The 24,814-nt window shown below is 36.5% G+C and overlaps 1 pseudogene; it reads right to left on the bottom strand.

Annotated features, from left to right (window-relative positions):
* Nucleotides 1-21,129: 21,129 nt before the first annotated feature.
* LOC128058164 (uncharacterized) lies at nucleotides 21,130-21,227 on the bottom strand (annotated as a pseudogene).
* Nucleotides 21,228-24,814: the final 3,587 nt, after the last annotated feature.

Genomic DNA, 24,814 nt, shown 5'->3' with positions numbered 1-24,814 from the left:
AAAGGTTTTTCCTCTTACAGATCTTAAAAAAAAAAAAAAAAATTCTAAAGTTAATAGCCACTTATCATAAGTAGGCCCTGAGCTTTGTCCTTTTTTAGGCACACTATTTCTATTTTCATAATATCTGAAAGCTAGAAGCTATTTCCCCCCAACTGCAGACATAGATTATTAAAATAAAGAGAAACAGTTTTCCCAGTAGGTGATCAACCCATGTAGTTACAGTTCCATTCTCTGGATATCATACGAAATGAAATGGAAACCTTACCTCTCTCCTTGGACTCTAGTTTCCGTGTGACCTTTATAAGCCCCTACACAATGCCATGTACATTCAGCTTTAGCTTTTGTCCAGACTGTCCCAGTTCCTGAGATGTCTTCTTTCCTTTCTTCTTCCTCTGCTCTCTCTTACTATCCCTTTGGTATGAGTCAATCCCTGCCTTTCTCTGTTATGTCCTTGTGCATCTATTCCACACGGTGCTCTGCTGCTTGGGTGCAGTTGAAACATGTGATGTCTATAGCACATTCTTCTGATTTTGACATTAAATTTATGGTCATTATATGCTTACATGGCTTAAAATTAGTTTACAAGTTGCTTTCTGGAGTGGCTTCTGCCTTATAATTTTGTGTTCCCCCTACACTAGGCAGAGTTTGGGGCACATCATAGACTGTTACTCATATATTTAGATGCTATTTTCTCTCTTCTGTTTTACAGGCATGAAAGTTAAGCAAAATATGGGAAAGTAAATGATGAAGAATCACAGAAGGAAAAGGTTCTATTCATTTCCAACTCTTCTCTTAGTTGATATCTATGTATATTCCTTCCCCCTTATGATCAGTCTTAATCAATCTTCATTTCCATATTTAGTGCTAAGGATCCCTTGTTCAGGTTACCTTCTAGTTCTTTAACTTCTTGTGCAGCATTTCTTACTACTTGTCACATCTTTATCAGGTATGCATTTTCTGGGTAACCGTTTCTTCAGTACCCATATGAGTTATAAATTACTCATTACAGAGGTGGGGGGGTCCCTGAGACTTTGGGTAATCTCTTATTAAAGCACTAAGAAAGAAATATGTCTTGATTTGAGCCCTATCAGTAAGTGGAAGAGAAGGATGGGAATATTTGTTATGAAGTTCTAAATTAGAATGGATTTCTCGAGGAAGGGCTTTTGTTCAAGGATTGAAGTATTCAGAAGATAAGACAATAATGAATAGGTATGGGTTAGATTGTGGGGCTTCCCTGGTGGCTCAGATGGTAGAGAATCAGACCTGTTTTGGGATTTTTGTAGTTTTTTTCCATGCAGAATATTATTTAAAGTGGTGCAGTAAAATAGTTAGGTAAATTAAAGTGACCTAGTAGCAAAGATGTAGGTAAGGCTGACTGCAAATCCATAAGCTCTGCTGGTATATCATTTGGTTTCTCAGTAGAATCCATTCCCTCTTTTGAAGTTGTTGATTTTGGTAGTTTTGTATTGGGCATGGGTGATCATTTTCCAAGACTGACTTAAACAATTTCAATTTGAAAACTGAAACGAAATTTATTTCAACCTATAGTTAATAATTGTTCTTGTATCTGTTCACTTCTCACACTTTCACATATAAAAAGCTTATATTTTAAAAAAAAGTCCTTTGAGCAGATATAAGGGGAGATGGAGCCATAGCATGACCAGATTACTTTTACAAAATTAAATTGCTGGAGATGCAAACAGAATCGAGTTCTCCTGCCTCTCAGTTGAGGAATTTAAAGTGCTTTTTAAGTTTTCAAGGAGAGTCAGTTTAAACTAAGTCAGAGGTGGCATGAAGGAGGCTACAACACACAAAGAAATAGTTTTTAGGGGCAATAAAGTAGTTTCGGCATCTGTCTGTTCTGAGTGGAGTGGATGAGTCTCTTTATTTGAGTAAACTGGAAAAACAATGTGGTTGATTCCCATTCTGGGGCTTGCATGACAATAAAGGAGGATTGCTACCAACAAAGAAATGGCCTTCATCCATCACCAGAGGAGTGAAGGCCACCTTTCTCCTCCATCTCACTAATGGTGGGTACTATGGTGTTTCAGCGGATGCAGTGAGATTGTTAGATTATCATGGATAGCTTTATCCCTTCACCTTTCTGAAGTTTTGAAAGGTCAAATGAGGAGACTGATAATTCACGGTGATAGGATATATACTTGGTGATGAATATTTAGCTTTTGAAAGCAGAGATTATTTATCCGCCATGCTCATTAGTCTCTGCCTTGCCCCAAACTCTTAAATCATGCTTTTACAGAAATGTTTGTTTCAAGACAAGAGGTCTCTGTAATGAAGGTCATCTGCTACCAGACTCCAATATCAGCTAAAGCTCTCTGATGATAGCTGGAGTGGATTCTTTGACTTGCTTCAATTTGTCTAACATATAGCAGCAATATTTCTGGTGTAGTGATCAGATATAAACACACCTTGTAAAGATTTCTGATGGAATTAGACTGGGAGACATAAAATTTGGAGTGTTATAATCACTGTGTTAAGGTGAGAATTGCTGCACTTTAGAGTAATATGGCCTTTCATGTCAACTTGTGTTCCCCTTGAGGTACGGTCCGTGACCATTGCATAGCATGATGATATTATGGGGTCAGTTACCATCACATATTAACCAAGACTGTTAGCAGCTGTGTCAGACTGATTCTGTTTGTGAAAGTTCATTATTTATGTACCCCAAATTTCTTTTTTTTTTTTTAAAGTATGTTCAGTAACTATTCATTGAATAATTATCACATGCAAGGCGCTGTATCAGACATTCTGGGACATGGAACAATGTATGATAGCCTTAAAGATTAGGCTTAAACATTGCCCCCTGGTTGGAACATTCCTTAATATTCAAATTCACATACATTGATTAGTTCCCAAAGCGTGCAACTTAACAACTTTATTGCAGATAAGCTTCATTTGTTTTCTCATGTTCTTAGTAATTTTTACCCCTGTTTTTTTTTCCCTAGATGGTTTGAGGAAAGCATCTGCATTAGGGCTTTCTATGCTTTGACTGAGCATGTGAACATAATGATTGAAATAAACATGATCCTTCTCTAGTAAGAGAGATCAACATCTACCATCTGTGAATGGTAGAGTTGTATTATGTAAAGATTTAGTAATTTACATCATCAGAGGAATTCTAATTCTGAATATACACGAATGTTTGAGTCACAAAGCAATGTGGATTTGAAGTAAGAAAGTGAACTTATGGCCACCTCTTTCCTTCAGTTTGAGGGTTTTTTGTATTAATGGAAATACAATACTTTGTATTAACAGAAGGTCTGTGTCTTCCCAATGGCTCATTTGTAAAAAGTCTGCCTGCAGTTCAGGAGATGCGAATTCAATGCCTGAGTCAGGAAGATCCCCTGGAGGAGGAAAGGGCAACCCACTTCAGTATGCTTGCTGGGAAAATCCCATCGACAGAGGAGCCTGGTGGGCCATAGACAATGGAGTTGCGAAGACTTGAACATGACTGAGAATGCACGCTAGCAATAGACTATAGCTGAGCTGTGACTGAAGAAGCTATACTTGTTTAGGATATATCTAATAATTTTATATGTATTATGTCTTTTCTTTTTTACTCTTAATACATAAAATTAGGATATATTTTATTCTTACATAATTTAACAACTCTTACCAATGGGTGGTAAAGAACCTGCCTGCCAGTGCAGGCAATGTAAGAGACGTGAGTTTGATTTCTGGGTCAGGAAGATCCCCTGGAGGAGGGCATAGCTACACACTCTAGTATTCTTGCCTGGAAAACCCCATGGACAGAGAAACCTGGTGGGCTACAGTCCATAGGGTCAGAAAGAGTTGGATGCAACTAAAGCAACTTAGCACACACACAGGCATGTGGCTTTTTCCTGTGTGTGTTTGACTTGTGTAGCAGAGCTCCAGTAACTTGGAGTTTTATGAACCATTTTAAAAATCGATGTTTGATCCTCATGACAAATATTTTAATATGTATTTCCATTTTTGGTAAGAATTGACTTTATTCATAGGCTGTTATTTTTATTGCACGAAATCAGTAGATTTCTGAAGAGGTGATGTAAATTTACATGTAGTGTTCAGTTTTACTTTTTCTTGTTTTCCTTTTTCTCTCTGGTAGCCAAGTGGGAAATCAAAAATCTCATCTCATGAGATCAGATTCCATTAAAAAAAAAAAAAAAAGAGTAAGCCCATATCTGCTTGAGATTCCCACAGTTTCAGTATTATAGAAATTGGATTATAAATGTCTGCAACAAAAAGAAAAAGATAGCCTTGTTTATTTCACAGGTTCAAATCCTTAAAAATAGAACCCAGGAACAAAGTATAGAGACTTTTCTGTAGATCTAAGGATGGAAGACACATGTAAGTTACTGTCTATAAGAATAGCAATAAAACCATTTTTTAAAGAATAACATTTCATTCAATTTCAAAGAAATTCCGTCATTGTATGTTTCCTTATTGTAGCTAACTTATTTTGATTCAGACATAAAGATGTCTTGGCTAGGAATAATAAATATTTATCAGATAGAGTTTATTTCCACAGAATAACTATGGGCTGAAATAGTCCATTGCTTACAGCAATATAATTTTTGATTCGTGTTAGAGACTGTTGTAGAGATGATTAAAAATAATCACTTCAAAAATAAGAATAAGGCAGAAACTGTTAATATTTTAATGTACTACATATATACAAACTGAACTTATGGAATATACTGAAAATTCACTGAAAATGTTTATATTTAACAGTTATTATACAAATATTTATTGAAAACCTATTATAGAGTAGATATGTTATAACTGCTTGGCAAATGGAATAATCCTACTGTTACCTAAATTTTTTAAAAATTATTATATGTCTGAGTTCAATAGAAATTATATTCAAATAATTTAAACATTTGTAATCATGTTTTTGAGAACAAATTTTCCTAGTCAAAGATCATGAAATTAGATGCAATAATCTCAATATATACATCTTGAAGCCTAGGAGTATATTTATTTAAATAGACATTGTTTCAATCAGATTTTTCGATTAAATAGTCTCCATTTCTTTCACTTGGATCACAGTTCTTACCTTCTGGCTAAGAGGGTGCCATCAAAAAACAGGTGATCTATAATAGGATAGCATTGTCTCACACAAAGTATTTCAGTTGACATAGTTACTCAGTCTTCAAAAAAAATTCCAGTATTCCTTAAGGCCAGTTGTTTTGGAGGCCAAAGTTAGTAAATCCTGTGTCCACCAATGGCCTTATTTATTTCATTGTAAATTGAGTTTTGTAGTCAGAAGTAGTATTGTTTGGTTTAACCTGATGATGACTAGATATTCAGTAAGTCGACAGATGGCATTCTTGGCAAAGCATGGCAAGCAGACAAGTTATATCCAGATCTAGAATAAGTGCTTATTCCAGTAAAGAAAAATCCACTATGGAAAAGGGGTCCAAAATAATCAACTTGCTGCCAAGTGGCTCTCTGCCTCCTCAGGATATGGGAAGCCATAAGGGGCTCAGAGATGGCTGCTGATGCTGCAAAAGTAGGTGCTCAGTAGTGATGATGGTCAAGTCAGCACTGGGGACGGGAATTGTCCGTATGTTGAGGCTATTCAAAGTCTCCTTTTGCCACCATGGCTGCTTTTTAAATGTGACTCTTGACTCTACTGGGACTAGGGAGAAAAGAATGATTAGCATCCACATGTTAGAACAACTTGTCCCCTGAATTATTGAAACCTCCTCCTTACTATTGCTGGACATTTGCATAGGACAAAAATACTCTCAAATTCTCAGTTAAATCTGAGAGGTTTATCCAGATCTCTTTGTCCCAGACCATTTGGTCAAACCACTGTTTAGTGTACTTGTTCTTAAGTACTCTCTCCTAGAAAAAGTGGACCACAACATGTACCCTGGTAGTTTTGCCCACTAGGAGGATTATCATACTCTTTGTCTACAAGGGCCACCTCAAGTGGGGCTATAAGGCCACATAGTTTATTTTAAACTAATGCTATCATATTGAGCAGAGCTCTCTGTGAATCAGCAAATGTTTCCTTTGTGATCAAATAGTCACAGCCCCCGCCCTCTGCCCTTTCCATGTGGTCATGGGAGTGGCTTGAAGAAGTGATGGCTGAGTAGGAATGGGCACCCTGGCCATGGATCGCCCCCCTCAAACAAACTTCTCATGACCCTAGGAACTGTAGTTGCTGATGGAACATTGAGTATGCCTGACTTAATAACCTGAATTTCACTGTGTACTGGGGCAGCTCAGGGTGAAGCATGCCCTGATGTGTTATGGTTAGCTGTTCAGTCTCTACTGGAGATCAACATAAAGCTAAGAGATAAATCTATAGTCAGAAGGCATAATTCCTCTTTAACATCTGAGCTATAGAATTCTTACTACTACTACTAAGTCTCTTCAGTCGTGTCCGACTCTGTGCGACCCCATAGACAGCAGCCCATCAGGCTCCTCCATCCCTGGGATTCTCCAGACAAGAACACTGGAGTGGGTTGCCATTCCCTTCCCCGATGCATGAAAGTGAAAAGTGAAAGGGAAGTCGCTCAGTCGTTTCTGACTCTTCTCGATCCCATGGACAGCAGCCCACCAGGCTCCTCCGTCCATGGGACTTTCTAGGCAAGAGTACTTAGTGGGACTTAATTTCCACAAAGCCATCTGAGTTGTCTTAGATACTCTAAGCACCATGTTCATAGGGGCTGAGAGAAAGATCTGCTTGAATTGCAGTCTGGGCTAACAGGAGAACCACCCTCAACTGGGGCCTTAATAAGTGACTTCCAATAGCCATAAAACAGCCTTCATGAGGATATTTTCCTTCAAATTTAGTATCAGAAAAGTGTCATCTTTCTCTCAGGAGATAGAATTGCAAGATGTGGCAACTTTAACTGCCCCCTATATTCTGAAAATTCATGGGGGTAGCAGATTTCTGAAATTTTCTGAGATTGTTCTTGCAGCTACTAGTACCCACCTATTACTATGGCATCCAAAATACTGACCTCTTTCTGTGTATCAGGACCTCGATCTATGATGACGTCAGTACAATAAGTCCCCTATATATGAATGAGGTCCATTCTGAGAGCATATTCTAACTCCAGCTTGTAAGTCCAACAAAGTTAGTCTAGGTACCCAAGTAACTCAATTGGCTATATAGTACTGTACTTAATATGTTTATACTGCATTTTGCACAAATACATAACAAGCAAGCAAAAATAAAGAAAAAATTTAATCTTACAGTATACTAACTTGAAAAGTACAGTATAACAGCTGGCTTACAGGGGCTGGCATTGAGTGATTAGGAAAGAAGATTTGCTTTTCAGTGGACAGCATGGCATTCTGTGAGATGGTGAAATGAAAGTCTTCTCCATTAACTTACTGTAACATTAGCCCAGTTATAAGACAGTGAAGGTATACTATTTCTCTACCTTAGAGAAATAGAGTTCTTCTCATATTCTCTACTGACTGGGATAGCAAAAATAAAAGAAATGTCAGATCAGTATTTATGAACCAGCAGTCAAGCAGAAGCAGGGCTTATTTGCTCCCCAAATGAAACCAAATTTTTGGTAACTGCTACAATGGGAGAAATTGCCTGATTAAATATGTGTGATTTTTGCCATTTATAAGGTTCATTCATTTGGGAGGTAGTGTGGAGATGTTTTCTAGTTACTGAGTATATATCTGTTCCAACTATACACACTGGAACCAGATGAAGAATGTAAAAATGAGGTGAAAGATTATGTATTTCTAGAATGGCTGAAATGATTTTTCTGGTTCTCCAGGTTCTTCCAGAACCTTTTTACTTCCCCGTCAAGAGGTAAAGTCAGTACTTCTGCACCTTGAATATAGTGAGATATTTGTGACTGCTTTGACTAATAGAAGGCTTCCTTGGTAGCTCAGCTGGTAAAGAATCTGCATGTAATTCAGGAGACCCTGGTTTGATTTCTGGGTTGGTAAGATCTGCTGGAGAAGGGATAGGCTACCTGCTCCAGTATTCTTGAGCTTCCCTTCTGGCTCAGCTGGTAAAGAATCTGCCTGCAATGCTGAAAATGTGGATTTGATTCCTGGATTGGGAAGATGCCCTGGAGAATGGAATGGCTACCCCCTCCAGTATTCTAGCCTGGAGAATTCCATGGACTACAGTCCATAGGGTTGCAAAGAGTCAGACAGGACTGAGAAACTTTTGCTTCACTTCACTTGCCTTATAGACTATGGGGAAAATGATACTGCCTATTTCCCAGGCTATGTTAGAAATGGAGATGAAACTTCTTCCTGGCTTGCTCTCTTTCTTGAGATGCTTATGGTGATTGGAACACAACTACCATGAGTGAGGAAGTTCAGGCTATATCCAGTGGCTACTTGTTTGTGCTCTGAAGGACAGCACCGGCTAAGACTTAAAAGTGCTCTGGCCAACAGCCAGAGTCAACTACCAGATATAAGCGAATGAATCTACCGATGACTCTGCCTCCAAGTTTTTGCTAAATAGAGCAGAGATGAGCCTTCACTACCAAATCTAAGTAGCAGATTTATGAACACAATGTAATCACTGTTGTAAGCCACAGAAGAGATTAGTTCTGTCAATTCAGGTGGTCTCTGATTACAATTCTGTTTGTATCTAGAAACACCATTCTTACCAGTAGAAGATAATATTCTGTCATTTTCAGGGACTATGAGATTAAATCTAGTATCTAATCATTTTTGAACTATCTTGTGATGTTCCTCTCCTCCGTGCACATTTAGCATTGTGGCTAACTATGGGACCTCTGGGGGAAGCCATAAAGGAAGATTTACAATGGACACTTTTGAGGTCCTTATACCGTACTCCAGTTACACACACTTTCTCCTTATGAAAGACATGCCAGGTCTGTGAACCGATTCAAGTGAACTGCCCAACTGCTTAGGTCCTAAGAAACCAGCAATCAGACATCCATCATGAAAGATCCCTGTGGGCCAGATCATTCTGATCATCTTTCTAATGCAGCTGTTTAATGTAACCGTTTATATCCCCTCTTCTGTTTCTAAGCCATTGCTTTTTGCCACCCAAGGGGTTCAGCATCATCTTTGAAATAGAGAGCCCATTTCAAAAGTACTGCATCCACACATATTTCTGGACAACAGAGAATAGCTATCTTCGTGCTTTTATGATATATTGATGCTCTTAGAGGCAATGCTACTCTCAGTGATTTTGTGAAGGGCTTTTCTAATGGACTCTCTTAAGGGACATGCTTTGGAGACCTTGGCAGTATCAGGGGAATGGATTTCATGCTACTTATTAAAAACCACTTTGATTTTTGTAGCATCTCAAGATGTTGGGTTCCTTAGTATGCATTACTAAGGAATGGGCTCCTTAGTCTGCATTATTAGTCTTGGTCTTCTTTGGTGCACTACACCTAGAATTCCTTACCCTCTAACTTTATTTACTACCACAAATTCAGGTCAGTTAGCTTGGCAGATGTTTAGACCAATTTTCAGCTGTTTATGTAGATGAAATCTCTTCAGAATTTACCTGTAATGAGAAACTAGATTATTTTCAAGTAATTTCTGTTCCTTCTGAGTATAATATCTGAATCTATATTCATATATACATATGTACATATATATATACACACACTCAAGGATTCCACTAATATAAATCAGCAAATTTTACATTTTTTGATGGGATTAAGTTTCACCACCAGAAGTTAAATATGTAAGATGCTCCTCACCCACCACCTCTACCCCAGTAAGAATTTAACTCTTGTTTTGGTTCTGCGGATATCAGGACTCAGGAGAATGGCTGCCTTTCACAAGGCAAAGGTCTAGTCTAGGGCATTGACAGGTGTTTATATAAGGAAGGACTGCCCAGCAAAGGGGAGAGAAACCTGCTTCCACTTTGAAGGAGGCTTAGTTTGGGGAATTCAGAGTGCTCAGAGGCATTTGAATCCTCATGTGTCTCTGTTTCAGTTTTCAGGGTTCTACTCTTACCCTATTAGTGATCTGAATTTTACCACAGAGATCTGGCAAGGACATCCATTCTGATGCTGTCGTTTGACAGAATTTAATTATTTGCTTATCTCAGCCCTGTGACTGAATAGTGTACACTTAGTGATAAAGTGTAGTCACACTACTGGATGTGATTACACTTCTAAGAGACTAGATTTCTCTTAGTCTGGTCATAGAAAATTCCTGGTTCTCTCACTGTACTTTGAGCTGTGAATTTGGGATTTTGAGTATATGATACCGTTTTTGATGATTCTTGAGTCTAATTAGGAGACAGTTGACTCTATAGGGTTTGTATTCTTCACACTGTTCTGTGGCAGTGGCTTCTCTGCTCTGCAGCTAGCTTGCAATTAGCTCTTTATTCCTGGAAACCATAGGTGATAACCTAATTAAATGCTCAATCACTGTGTTTCATGAGCTGAACTTTTAATACCTCCAAATTCAACCTGTCCATATAACCAATCTCAGATTTCTGTTTTCATAAGTACTTTGTTTCTTCAGCCATGCCTGCAACTAATGCCATATCTGTCAGCATTTTGGATGGAAATAAAGAAAGCTGCTTAGCTTGTTTAAACAGGAAAGGAATTTGTTAAAATACATTAGGTAGAGTATATAATCTTTGGGAATATTATAGATATAGGTTTTGAAGCTACACAGCCTGAGAAAATGTACAAACAATTCTCTGAGTTCTGCCTCAGCAAACAGACCACTGCTGTGGCCACTGAGAGACAGAGCTGCAGATTGCATCGTAGACATTAGGCACGAACAGCATAAACCCTGTTCATGCTGCTTCCTAAAGCCTGAATTTCCTCTCACTATTCTGAGCAGAAGACAGATTCCTCATCATGGCTGTATCCTCATGTGGCTCATTTCCATACTGACAGTTCTGGTGGCTGTTCCTGATTGGCCTAGATTAAGTCACATGCCAGTGTCCTATCTATAAAGGTGACAGGGAAATGAGTTCTGACTTCTAACTTTGAGAGTGAGAGGAAGGGGTTAGTTGTCTAAGATTGATTTCCTGGGGGCTGGTATCCCAGAAAGGGAGTTTACCTTATTCCTGACAAATGATTTAGGAACTGAACATTTTTCCTCAAAACTGGCAACAGCCCATTGCTTGAAGTAATCATCTTAGGGAGAGTGCTGAGGTAGTGAGTGAGTCAGGTCTGCGAGCCTGGATAATTCTGTGGACCCTAGGCTTGATCTTGATTATACCAGGGGATGGGTTGATGCCCCTGCTGGTGCTAGCTTACATGCCTATGGTCCAAGTAACAAGCACCTTGAAAGTTTGATGTTTGTCCTTGCTAAATCCTAGTAAACTACCCTCAGATATAAAGAACCATGGGAAACAGATTTCCTACTGTCTTTGTGAGTCTTGGGCTTCTCTAGTGGCTCAGAGGTTAAAGCGTCTGCCTGCAATGCGAGAAACCTGGGTTTGATCCTTGGGTTGGGAAGATCCCCTGGAGAAGGAAGTAGCAACCCATTCCAGTATTCTTGCCTGGAGAATCCCATGGATGGAGGAGCCTGGTGGGCTACAATCCATATGGTTGCAAAGAGTTGGACATGACTGAGCGACTTCATTTCACTTTTGTGAGTCTTACTAAAAATGCTGTCTTAGAAGGTGTAATGTCTTTGATTTCTGATCATTTGCCTCTGGTTTCTGTATAGGTTGACAAGGTTCATTACTGCTATAGAAAGATGATCAGCAGCCCCAGGCTTAATAACTTTCCACTGCAGATAAATAAACCAATCTATAATTCAATTTTATTTTTTTATATTGAGACAAATGTTAATTTTAATTATAAATCATTTTCTAGGGTTATGAGATTTTTATAAGTGGCTATTGAGATTCTTAATACCTTGCAAACTTTACTTCAAAATTTAGAAGATCAAAGGACAGAGAAAAAATATACTAAAGATAGAAAAAAATAAAGGTTCTCTGGTTCACATTCAGTGTTGTTCAGCCTCATTTTGCAGGAGATGGATCAATCTGTCATTAATCATTGTACAGAAATTTGTTATAAGAACCTTGACTATGACTGCTCAGCCTGAGAGAGACAGTGGCCATGTTACACTGTCTCCTTTACAAAATGGGATGACCCTGGCTATAGCGCTATAATCTCTGTTACTTTAACATGCCATGTGTCTGTCTATATGTATTTAAATGTATTGCCAGTCCAATTTGATGTTTAAGCTTTTGTGATTTGCTGTGGTGGAGTGAAACAAAGAAGAAATGGAGACAGAAGCAAACATGTTTGTGAGTGGTTCAAATGATGGATTTCTCAGTGGAGCAATTTGAACTGGTGGCTGTGGGTTGTATGTAAGTGTTCAAATGTCCTCAATATTACCAGCTTGTGAGTTAACACTTTTAATTACTTAACACTTAGATATAGTTCCTATTCATATGACTATTGTCTGAATGTTGATTGCCTAAAGTTTGGGTTTGTACTTGATTCATGTTCCCAAATACTTACAGGGATTCCTGGAGTAAATACTACATTTGATACTTGTTAACAACATTCTTATACTTTTAAAAATACTTTTATTGAGATTGAATTTAATCCTAAAAATATATGTAGCATATTATTCTATATAAAAATTTTAAACAGCATTATGTTCATATAATTTTAGACTTTTATTGACAGCATTATTTTTTACATGTGTTTATAATTTTATATATAAAACTCATTTTTTACAGATTTGCAATATTTCAGCAGCAGCAGCATGGTTTGGGATGCTATAGATGTATATTCATTCCTCAATTGATGTAAATTTAGATTGTTTCTGACTTCTGTCAAAAAACCCTGCTCTTAGGCAAGTTTCTTCCTTGAATATATAGTTAAGAATGGAATTGCTGGGTCTTCAGCCTAGCAATTGTCATTTTTTTTCTAAGATGTTTGCACCAAAGTATGTTCAGTCGCTCAGTCGAGTCCGACTCTTTGTGACCCCATGAATTGCGGCATGCCAGGCCTCCCTGTCCATCACCAACTCCCAGAGTTCACTCAGACTCACGTCCATCAAGTTGGTGATGCCATCCAGCCATCTCATCCTCTGTTGTCCTCTTCTCCTCCTGCCCCCAATCCATCCCAGGATTAGTCTTTTCCAATAAGTCAACTCTTCGCATGAGGTGGCCAAAGTACTGGAGTTTCAAGTTTAGCATCAGTCCTTCCAAAGAACACCCAGGACTGATCTCCTTTAAGATGGACGGTTGGATCTCCTTGCAGTTCAAGGGACTCCCAAGAGTCTTCTCCAACACCACAGTTCAAAAGCATCAATTCTTCAGTGCTCAGCCTTCTTCACAGTGCAACTCTCACATCCATACATGACCACAGGAAAAACCATAGCCTTGACTAGACTAACCTTCGTTGGCTAAGTAATGTCTCTGCTTTTGGATATGCTGTCTAGGTTGGTCATAACTTTCCTTTCAAAGAGTAAGCATCTTTTAATTTCATGGCTGCAGTCACCATCTGCAGTGATTTTGGAGCCCCTCAAAATAAAGTCTAACACAGTTTCCACTGTTTCCCCATCTATTTCCCATGAAGTGATGGGACCAGATGCCATGATCTTCGTTTTCTGAATGTTGAGCTTTAAGCCAACTTTTTCTCTCTCCTCTTTCACTTTCATCAAGAGGCTTTTTAGTTCTTCTTCACTTTCTGCAGCTGAACTGAACTGAGCTGATGCTTCTATGAGAATGTGAGATTACCTCTTATCCCCTGTTTCACATTTTTCAAGATTAGATTTAAAATTTTTTGCTCACATGACTACCACTGAAATTCAGTATTTTCCATATGTCTATTTGATAATTTGAATTTCTTTTATAAATCACTTTGCATAAAAACTTTTTCTTGGGCTCTTGTCTTTGTGTTATGATTTGCATAAATTCTTTATAGTCTATATTTTAATTTTGTTTCTGCTTATATGACTTAGAGCTATCTTTTCATAGTCTGTAGTATGTCTTTGCACTATTTTAAAAATAGTAATGTCTAGTTTTAGAATTTTTACTGGATGGATTGCTTAAGAAGTTCGCTTGCAAGACTTCTGGTTTAAAGGTAAGGGCCTAAAGTCAGCTTTTACTCATTCTTCTGAAAAACATGCAGAATATTGAGAAATAAATGCTTTCTCTACTTCATTCAGTGAAACTAGAACAAAACTGAAACACAGATCAAAACATAGATCAAAATGGAACCAAATAATATCAAGCCAGAAGGTGAATATCAAGCCAGAGGTGCAAGAAGAGGAAGAGAGCATATACTTGTGGTTACAAGGAGAAGATGCAAAGAAAATATTTCAAAATGAGGAGCCTATCACAAAATGGAATATCTAAAGCTCTCTTTGTAGTGGTGGGAATTGTATGCAGAGATTAGGTTGGGAGTTTCCCTGTGACTAATTGTGACTGAAAAAGGAACAACAAAGACTGACTATAGTTTTAAGACATAGTCTGTCAATGGGGACGGGTAGAGAAGGTACACTGTAGTCTGGGAAGAGTTAAAGATTGAAAGAACATACACAAAACTGGGCCATAATGGAAATTCCAATCAAAAGGAAAGTGGGATCTGTCCTACACCATGAATCTCATGCAGATAGCCTGAGAGGAAAAACTTGCCTCCTAAAATGGTGAGTTAAAAAAAAAAAAATTTGTCATAGGATATAGTCAAAGATATAAGAAAAAGGAGTAAAGGAACATTAGCAACATTTGATGAATGAAAAGTATCACTCCACAGAGATATACTACTTCCAAGCTAATGGAAATTGTGGTCAAACACTTCTTAATTAAACAACTGCATATATGAAATAGCTGAGTCTATGAAATGAGAGATTTAAGTACATATGAAAGAAAGGGATGATGAGACAAAAGAAAAGATAAAATTTTAGTTGGCAGAAATCAAGTGAAAGGAAAGAAATCAAATAATTACAGAAATAGAAAAATTGGAAGCGATATGTTTGGAAGAGAACATAGAGGATAGGAATAAAAGGGTAAGAACAATAGAAAAATAGGATAGATTTGAGATAGAAAATGATGGATATTGAAGATAAGGAAAGGGAATCAGTAACACATGTTCCTCAAAGAAGAGAAATAAGGCAAAACAACCATTTACTAAAACTTTCTAGAAATAAATGATGATCTTAACTTACAACCTAGAAGGACATGCTACGTCTCAGGAAAAACTGATAAAACAATATCTACAATAACATTTTAATAAACAGCTGAGTACATAATTTTTATATAAAATTTATTTTTATATAGGCAAACAGTTATTTAAAAAACAAATTGAAGAAAAGACTGATTTACATTAATTTCAACAAAAGCAAAAATAAAATAGGAATATATTTAATAAGTGTGTAGGGTCTAGATGAAGACAATTTTTAAATTCTCTGGAAGGAGCCATAATGACAGAATTAACATAAAATATGAACATCCAAAATCATAAGGACTAGTTCTCCAGAGGTAATCTATATACTTTATGCAACCTGTAGTTAAAGAAAATGACAACAAAACTGTAACCAGCTAATAATAATGTTAATGTAAACATATTCAAGATTTATAAGAAATTACTAGAGATGAATAATGAGAGGGAACTAGGTCTGCTAGATGTTTATATAAAATTGGCATATGAGTAGAGACAGATCGATGGGATCAAATTAAATATAAAAGAAGTAAAATCAAATACATACCACTATTTCATAATTAAAGTAACATTTTAAAACACCAAGGATAAACGAGTGATGTCAGTACAAGTTTGGGAACAATTGATAATCATCTGAAAAAAGTGCAAGTTGGATTCATACCTTATTACAAATTAAATCAATATGAATCAAAGATCAATGGTTAAAAAAAAATTTGGTTAACTTGACCAAGCTATGGGAATGTTGAGTAACAGATGAAGAAAATGTTTCTAAGTACCTCATTAAACTCAGAAAATACAAAAGTGATAAATTAGACTACATAACCCATAAAAATTCAGCATAAGGAAGCCCCCATAAAGCAAAACCAAAGAATAAACACGAAAAATACTTGAGATTCATCTAGCAAAATGATGAGTGTGCCAACTTTCTCAATAAATAAGCATCCCTGTGCATTGATAAGAAAATGACACCATAGATAAATGAAGAATAAACACAGAATTCCTAAAAAAGAAAATATGAAATGTTCCTAAATGAAAAAGATGCTCAACCTAAGTAGTAAGAGATGCCATTGACATATAGCAAAGTGTTTCATACTATTCAGTTGGTGAGAATGTGAGGAAACAAACTTATATTATGCTTAAAGAAGTGTGAATTCCATCCCTACAGACTCTGTCTAAAGGGATAGTTAAAATATTTATCAAAAATATCATGATTATATATTTATATTCACCTGAATACAAAAAGATTGGCAACAGACTGAATCCCATCACTAGTGGAGTGGTTAAATACATGTAAATATATCTACATAATAAAGTGGTGTGTAAGAATTTTTTCATCTTTGAGGCAGAATTGACAAAAATGTTAAGATTTAGAGTGTACATCACATTGATTTTATATGCATATACATTGTGAAAGCATTCCTTCATCTAATTAGCACAACCTCTTTCTTCTAAATTCGTTGAGAATATTTAAGTTCTACTCTTAATCAATTTCAATTGAATAGTGTTATCAGTGTTATCAACTTAGTCACCATGCTTTCCATTATATCATCAAATCTTTTTCATTTTACAGCTGAAAGTTTGTACCATTTTACCAACCTCAACTTATTTCCCAACTCCTAGGCTCTGACAACCACTTTCCTATTTTGCTTACGGGTTTGACTATGTTTTAAGGTTCCACATATAAGTGATACCATGCAATATCAGTCTTTCTCTGACTTATTTTACTTAACAGAACACCCTCAAATATCTCCATGTTGTTGAAAAAGGCAGAGTTTCCTTCTTTCTCATGACTGAATAAGATTTTATTGTATATATATTCCATATCTTTATTCATTGACAGACACTTAGGTTGTTCTCCATATCTTCACTGCCATTTTGAAGTGCTGTGTAGCTTTTAAAAACTGAGGAATAGATACAAAATAAGTAAAGTAATTCCTCATTTTATAAAAAGGCTATCTGTAATTTAAAATAGTAGCAATAATCTAACACAAGATAAGTAAGTCTTAAAGAAGAAAATAGCAAAGATACCGATATTAAAGTTTCGCCTAGTTTGTTCATAATGCCCTCAAAGTCCATCCATGTTGTTGCAAATGGCATGATTTCCTTCTTTTTTTATGGTAGAATAATATTCTGCTGTACGTATGTATGTGCACCATATTTTTTCTATATATTCACCCATCAATGGATGTTTATTTCCATTCCCTGGTGGCTCAGAGGTTAAAGCGTCTGCCTGGAATGCGGGAGACCCGGGTTCGATCCCTGGGTCAGGAAGATCTCCTGGAGAAGGAACCCACTCCAGTACTCTTGCCTGGAGAATCCCATGGAGGGAGGAGCCTGGTAGGCTGCAGTCCATGGGGTCGCAGAGAGTCGGACACGACTGAGCGACTTCACTTTGGTTATTGTAAATAATGCTGCAGTGAACTTGAGGTGCTTAAATCTTTTTCAAGTTAGTGTTTTCATTTTCTTTGGATAAATACTCAGAAGTGGAATTTCTCAATCATATGATATTCATGTTTTTAATTTTGTGAGGAACTTTCATACTCTTTTCCATAGTAGATACATCAATTCACATCCCCACCAACAGCGCGCAAGTCTTCCCTTTCTACCACATCTTTGCCAAGGTTTGTCGTTTGTTGTCTTTTTGATAAGAACCATTTTGTCAGGGTTGGAGGTGGCACCTCATTGTCATTTTGATTTGCATTTTTCTAATTAGTGTTGTTGAACAACCTTCTCATGTACCTGTGTTTTCTCAGAAAACATTTTAATGATACTTCTCAGCTTCGGTCTTCTAGGACAAGGCAAGTCACAAAAATATTGAGTTCTTAAATTTAAACTGTGGTTACTAACTCTGTTAGGGGTCTCTCTCTCTCTTCTTTCCCTTTCCCTCTGTCCTTTCTTCCATTTTCTGTTTTACTCATTTTTTCCTTTCTATTCTTCTTTTGTCCTTTCCCCCTCCACCTTCATTATTTCCTTTTCACTCAGAGCACCAACATAGAAACTGACCCCCCAACATAGAAACTGCTTTCTCATCCTTCACTTGATGATAAATTTATTCTTCCCTAACCTTTCACCGAGTACTTAGGCCTTTGCATTCCTCATGTAAAGTAAGCATTTTGATTCCCCACTTCTTTCTTTCTAAAGGCCATAGATTTGGTAATCTTTCTCTGCAGTAGTTACACTCAAACCTTTCATTACTGCTTGAGGTCTACGTCACACTTCTGTTCAGCTTCTACTTAAATTTTGTGACTCTGGGGACTTTTCTTTCTCTATTAGAGCTTCACTTTTCAAAGCATATTTATTACACCTTAGCGAGTGTTTCTAGGTTTTTGATAGAGCGACGTCTTAGGTTATCTAGTTTGCCATATAGTGAAAAGTAGTTGTCAACATGATATCTTTGAAGTGAGCTAATGATGTTAGCTTTGAGTCTAACACTCTAAAACATTTGTGTGTTGTCCTTTTAAAACGGTTGTACTAACTTACCCTTAATGTATTTTATTCAGCTCTGTTTTAACTTCATATTCTTTGGCATTGTGTTTATTTTCTCACATTGTTTTGATCTCATATTTAAAGAATCTTGAACTTTAGTTATGTGTTTTTAGTCTTTTGTTTTAATAATTTGATAAAACCATATAAAATTCAAGCTATATATATATATAAAGCAATATAAATCGTATAAAATTCAAGTAGATATCTTGATTCTACTCTGGAAGTGTTGCTGCACTGTATTAAACTTTAGATTCAAGTTGCTGCCTTTTTCTCTTCTTGGAACTATTCATATTCATAACTTTGCTTTATGTCAAAGTACAAGTTTTAATGAGAGAATCTCAATCTGAATTCAGTTCAGTTCAGTTGCTCAGTTGTGTCCAACTCTTTGCGACCCCATGAATCGCAGCATGCCAGGCCTCCATGTCCATCACCAACTCTCGGACTTTACCCAAATTCATGTGCATCGAGTCGGTGATGCCATCCAGCCATCTCATCCTCTGTCGTCTCCTTCTCCTCCTGCCCCCAATCCCTCCCAGCATCAGAGTCTTTTCCAATGAGTCAACTCTTCACATGAGGTGGCCAAAGTATTGGAGTTTCAGCTTCAGCGTCAGTCCTTTCAATGAACACCCAGGACTTGTTGGATCTCCTTGCAGTCCAAGGGACTCTCAAGAGTCTTCTCCAACACCACAGTTCAAAAGCATCAATTCTTCGGCACTCAGCTTAGCCTAATGTTATTAATATACTCAACTAGAGAGATTTACATAGGGTCAATTAAAAAGAATAAAACTGTTATATCATGGTGCATAATTTGTAGCTTTTGATAGCACAGGAAAATAACATTAAATCAGTTCCTTAAATATTTCTAAATTTATAACTGTTGTATAGTAAAGCCATTTGAATAAGGAAAAAATACTTTTAATATAAATTCAATGTGTAACAATAGCAAACTTACATTACACATTTACACTAACTGTATGTGGACATTGTTTGAAGTATTTTACATATGTTCACTTATTTAGCACACATAACAGCTGCCCCGTAAAGCAGATATTATTAATCTTCCAAATTTACAGTTGTGAACACTAAGAATGAAGTAAAGTAGCTTGGTCAAGGTCACCTCACTGGTTAAAGTAGAACTGAGAGACTTATACTGTCTGTATCCTCAGCCTAGCACCTTAACCACATTACATTCTTTCCTTTTCTCCTGTTGCAAAACATATTATCTATGATTTATATGATTTAGACTTTACTGGATATAATGTATTGAATGGGCATAGCCAATTTGAATTCTCAGCCTATTTTTGGAGAAAACTTATATTTGTCCTATAGCAAGTTCATGTTCAAACTTGTTATAAAATATCAACTTCCTTAATTCTTTAATGACATCCATATTTTCTTTTTACTAAGAGCTTGATAAAACTGTTTCAAAACATGAATTTTAGCTTGGCTTATTGTCCTTGCTAAGTTTCTTCAAATTTCTTGGTTTGTTTGGATTTTATAAATCCTGTTACTTAAAAAATGTAGATCTAAGAATGTATTTTAGATTTATGGGCTTAGGATTATAGACTTAGAATGAACAGTAGAGATTATCTTGTATAGCCATTTATTTTTAATTAATAGATAAGGAAACTGAGGCCCAGAGAAATGGACTCCGTATAGAGCAGAGCTGGAAACTTCTGTCTTCTGGCTTTTAGCACAGTCGAGTCACCTTAAGCAGGTGTTACATTTTAAATTTGGTTAGTAAGGAAAAAAAAAGAAAAAGCTATCTTTTAAAATCCCCATAGGAAGGAATGTACTATTGATTTCTGTTCTTTTAACATGGAAACATTTGGTTGTTTCTTTCAGGGAGTTCCAGTTTATTTAGTTGGCCAATGTTTTCCTTAGAATATGCTATCTATTCTTTTGTTATAGTAGGCTATAACAAAGGACCTGAAAATCTCAGTGGCTTAATGCAGTTGGTTTGATGTTGTTTGCATTATAGTCCAATGTTGGGTTGATGGCTCTATACCAAGTGATCTCTCAGGTGACCTAGATTGCTTCCATCTTGAGGTCATATCATCTCACCATTTTGTGACTTCTAGGCCACTCTGGCATCATTTTGGCAGAATGAGAAGAAAGAGCACAGATCATTAATGAGGTGTCAGGGAGTTGGGCCCAGAGTTGGCCTTTATCCCTTCCACTCATGTTGCATTGTCCAGAGATCAGGCACATGGGTCTGCTTGCATGCAGCAGGATTTAGGTATTGTGGTCTTATCATCTTTCCAGGAAGATATTTAAGTGATTTGGTAAATGTGTAACATTATTTAAGCTAATGCTTACATTTACAGACCATACTGTACAAAAACTAATTGTATTTTGTGCTTAGATGCTGAATTGTGTCTGACTCTTGTGACCTCATGGACTATATCCTATGAGACTCCTCTGTCCATCGGATTTCCCAGGCAAGAATACTGGAATGGGTTGCAATTTCCTTCTCCAGGGGATCTTCCAGACCCAGGGATTGATTCCATGTCTTCTGTTTGGCAGGCGAATTCTTTACCACAAGGGTTACTTGGGAAGCTGCCAAAATATGCAGTGCTTCACGAATTTGCCTGTTATCCTTGTACAGGGGCCATGCTAATCTCTGTATCACTTCAGTTTTATAATATGTCCTTTTAGCACTTCAATAATCCTCTGCACTGTGAGATGCTCAGGCTCTTAAAGGTATGCAGAGATGACAGTCATTTTTTCCATCTTACACTCACTGCAAGGGGAATATTTATTATTACTCTTTGGATTCTTTCTGTTTTACTGAAAAATTTCAGTAACTATTAAGGGAAGCATTGGCAACAAAAAGATTTTTTAATGGTATAAATCTGATTTTTAAGAGTTTAACAGAACACAGTAGCAGAAGAGATACAAAATAAGCTAAAATACAATGTGATATGCTAAGGGTGTAGTGTTTCCTAAAGAGACCGATTAATGATAAGACCTAGTGGCTGTGCTTGCTTATTTATTCATGCTTTTACATGTGAAATTCTCTCTCACTGAAAGGAAGATAATTATTAATTTAATTCATAATTACCCAGTGCTATTAGAAGTTAGAAGGAAAGAATTAAATAGGACGTAATCCATGCAGAATCAATATAGAAAGAAAACCCTTGTGGGGTGAAAGTAAAACCACTTGATGATAATTGTACCTTCCAAAAGCACAACTTTAATGTGAAATTGAAATGGATTAGACATAGAGAACTTTTAAAAGCAGAGATGATTAAAAACAGAGATTAGTAGCTATTACATGTTTCTCCCCAACCCCAACTGGACATAGAGAACTGAGGGTAGATCTGCATACTTTAAATCTTGGTGCTTTGATCATATCTAAAAAGCCCTCAAAAAGATTCTGAGTTGAATTTTAAACTTAGGTCTAATGTAATAGTTTAAGCGTTCCTTTAGCAATCTTATATTACTATGTGCAAAGTGTAGCTGGTTAGATTTTAATTAGCTAGGTATAATAAATTACTATATTTCTATATATATATATTTTGGATTTTACTTCTCTTTATACTTACAACTATTGTTACTTTTATTGTATAAATGAAAAGGCTATGGTTCAGAGTTCAAATGATTCATGGTTAGTCACAGAATCAAAAAAGAGAAAACCGGAATCAGATATTAAACATCTTAACTATTAATCTAGTTCTCAGTCTTCCATCTACAAGTGTAAAATATGAGGAATTTCTATACTTTATTGCTGACTGCTCTCATTTGACAGTGAATTTATATGAGGGGATCTTTCTTATTATAACTATGCTTTGTAATGATGAACTCAGCTTTATATCAAATGGATCTTGTCCAATAATACTAATATTACATGAGTCATATAATGAATATCACTGTATATTATATATGAAAGTTATAAAGAGTAAATCCTAAGAATTTTCATCACAAGGAAAAATATTAAAAAAAAGTTTGTATCTATGTGAGGTAATGGATATTCACCAAACTTACTGTGGTAATCATTTCATAATGTATGTAAGTAAAATCATTATGTTGTACACTTTAAGCTTAAACAATCAGCCTTGTCTCAAAAGCTGAACAAACCAAGGTGAAGGTGAAGGTGAAGTCGCTCAGTCGTGTCTGACTCTTGCGACCCCCTGGGGTGTAGCCTACCAGGCTTCTCCATCCATGGGATTCTCCAGGCAAGAATACTGGAGTGGGTTACCATTTTCTTCTCCAGGGGGTCTTCCCGACCTAGGAATCGAAGCCGGGTCTATTTGCATTGGAGGTAGATGCTTTAACCTCTGAGCCACCAGGGAAGCCCAAAGAAAAGCTTAAAAACAATCATATAAAGACATATTTTTTTTCTTTTGCTCAGCTGATTGGCCTAACATGCTTTAAAAGAAGTACTCATCTTAATTTTACAGCAACATATCAGATATTAGATCATTTGATATTAGATTCACATAGATCAGTACAGCATCTGACACACCAGAAAACTACAGGGCAAATTATTCATGATGGGACTATCCTATATAATAGGGATAATAATAAACTACAACCTGTATAATAATGTTTTCCTAAAACTGACTAATGGTATTCAGTTCAGTTCAGTTCAGTCGCTCAGTTGTGTCTGACTCTTTGCGACCCCATGAATCGCAGCATGCCAGGCCTCCCTGTCCATCAATAACTCCCAGAGTTCACTCAGACTCACGTCCATCGAGTCCGTGATGCCATCCAGCCATCTCATCCTCTGTCTAGCCTTAAATGTCATGCAGTATATGTCTAGATACTCCCTACCCCAATAAATAATTTCCTTGCTTTCACTAAATTTTGTTTGAGGTTGATTTCCAAATAAGTGAGAAAATAAAAAACATCTACAGCTCATTAAAATGAATGAGCTTCAGAAACATGCTGTATTGAATAGGGATTGACCCAAAAGAGGCATGGAAAGGAAATTGGTCTTTTCAAGAAATTGAGTGAACAAAGAAATTCATTAGAAAAATGCAGTCACGAAAAAGGCATTTTTGAATGTATTCCTTGCTTGGTTGCTCATTTGTTGTGTATTAAAGTTTTTTTTTTTTTTTTTTTTTTTTAGTGGACTGATTACTGACAATGACCATGTCTGCCATTAAAAAATCAGATCAGATGTTTTACTGTTGTATGCAAATCCCGTGTTGGGTGATCTAATATCTGATCTGCTGCTGTAAAAAATTAAGATGAGAGAGTACCTCTTTAAAAGCATGCCAAGCAAATCAGTTGAGCCAAAGAAGATGATCATATTTTCTGAAACCAAGCCAAACATTTCTTGGGCATATTTGTAGATGAGCTGTGCTTCTGTTTTCATTTAAGCTGAATGGTCATCCATGTGTGAGGAAATAAATTTGAAAGTTAACTGAATGTTCTGGCTCATCTTTCGAAGTATCTCCTGCATCATCTGGACTTTTAAATTTATTCCATCACACATGGATGGCTGGGCTCTCCAAATAAAGTTGGCAAGAGGCAATTCTTTTATGTTTGTGTTAATCTCAACTCACTGAGAAGGCCACTGCTTTTGTCAGAATGTTATTGCACCACACACTTTTGATTTCAGCAACTGCTTCTTCACTCTCAAGTTCTTGTCCAGATACTTTCTTCTTAATAGATAACTATTACTATTCTTAAAAAAGCAGAATAGGCAAATGTATTAGATTATACCAGTATGAAAAGTAAAGTTTTGACATGTTCATAAACAAAATAACCTCAGAAATATTATATCTAAAGGTTTACCTTTCCTTCTGCCCCATAACATACACACACACACACACAGAATACTAATAATGGGTGACTTAAATCTGAATTTCTTTTTTTATCATCTAAGCAGGATAACAATGAGGACTATCATTAGCTCACACTAATTAGCAAGTTATGTTTGGAAAAATACCTATAGAATTAGCCCAATGTTCACTGTTCATCCTCTGATTTAAAAATATTGTGGTAAGAATAATTAACATATTTATTCTCAAAAATTTTGAAGTATGTATACAGTACATTATTATTGACTGAAGGTACAGTGCTGTACAGTGGAACTCTAGGGCTTACTCATCTTGCTTAACTGAAACTTTATGCCTATTGATAGAAACTCTCTACTTCCCTTTATCCCCAGCCCCTGGCAACCCCCGTTCCATGTTTTGATTCTGTGAGTTTGACCATTTTAGATACCTCATATAAATAAAATTATACAATATTGGTATTTCTGTTACTGGCTTATGTCACCTAGCATAATATCCTTC

This window comes from Budorcas taxicolor, chromosome 1 (genome assembly GCF_023091745.1).
Source record: "Budorcas taxicolor isolate Tak-1 chromosome 1, Takin1.1, whole genome shotgun sequence".
Classification (NCBI taxonomy): domain Eukaryota; kingdom Metazoa; phylum Chordata; class Mammalia; order Artiodactyla; family Bovidae; genus Budorcas; species Budorcas taxicolor.
This window is presented reverse-complemented; position numbering and strand designations above follow the sequence as displayed.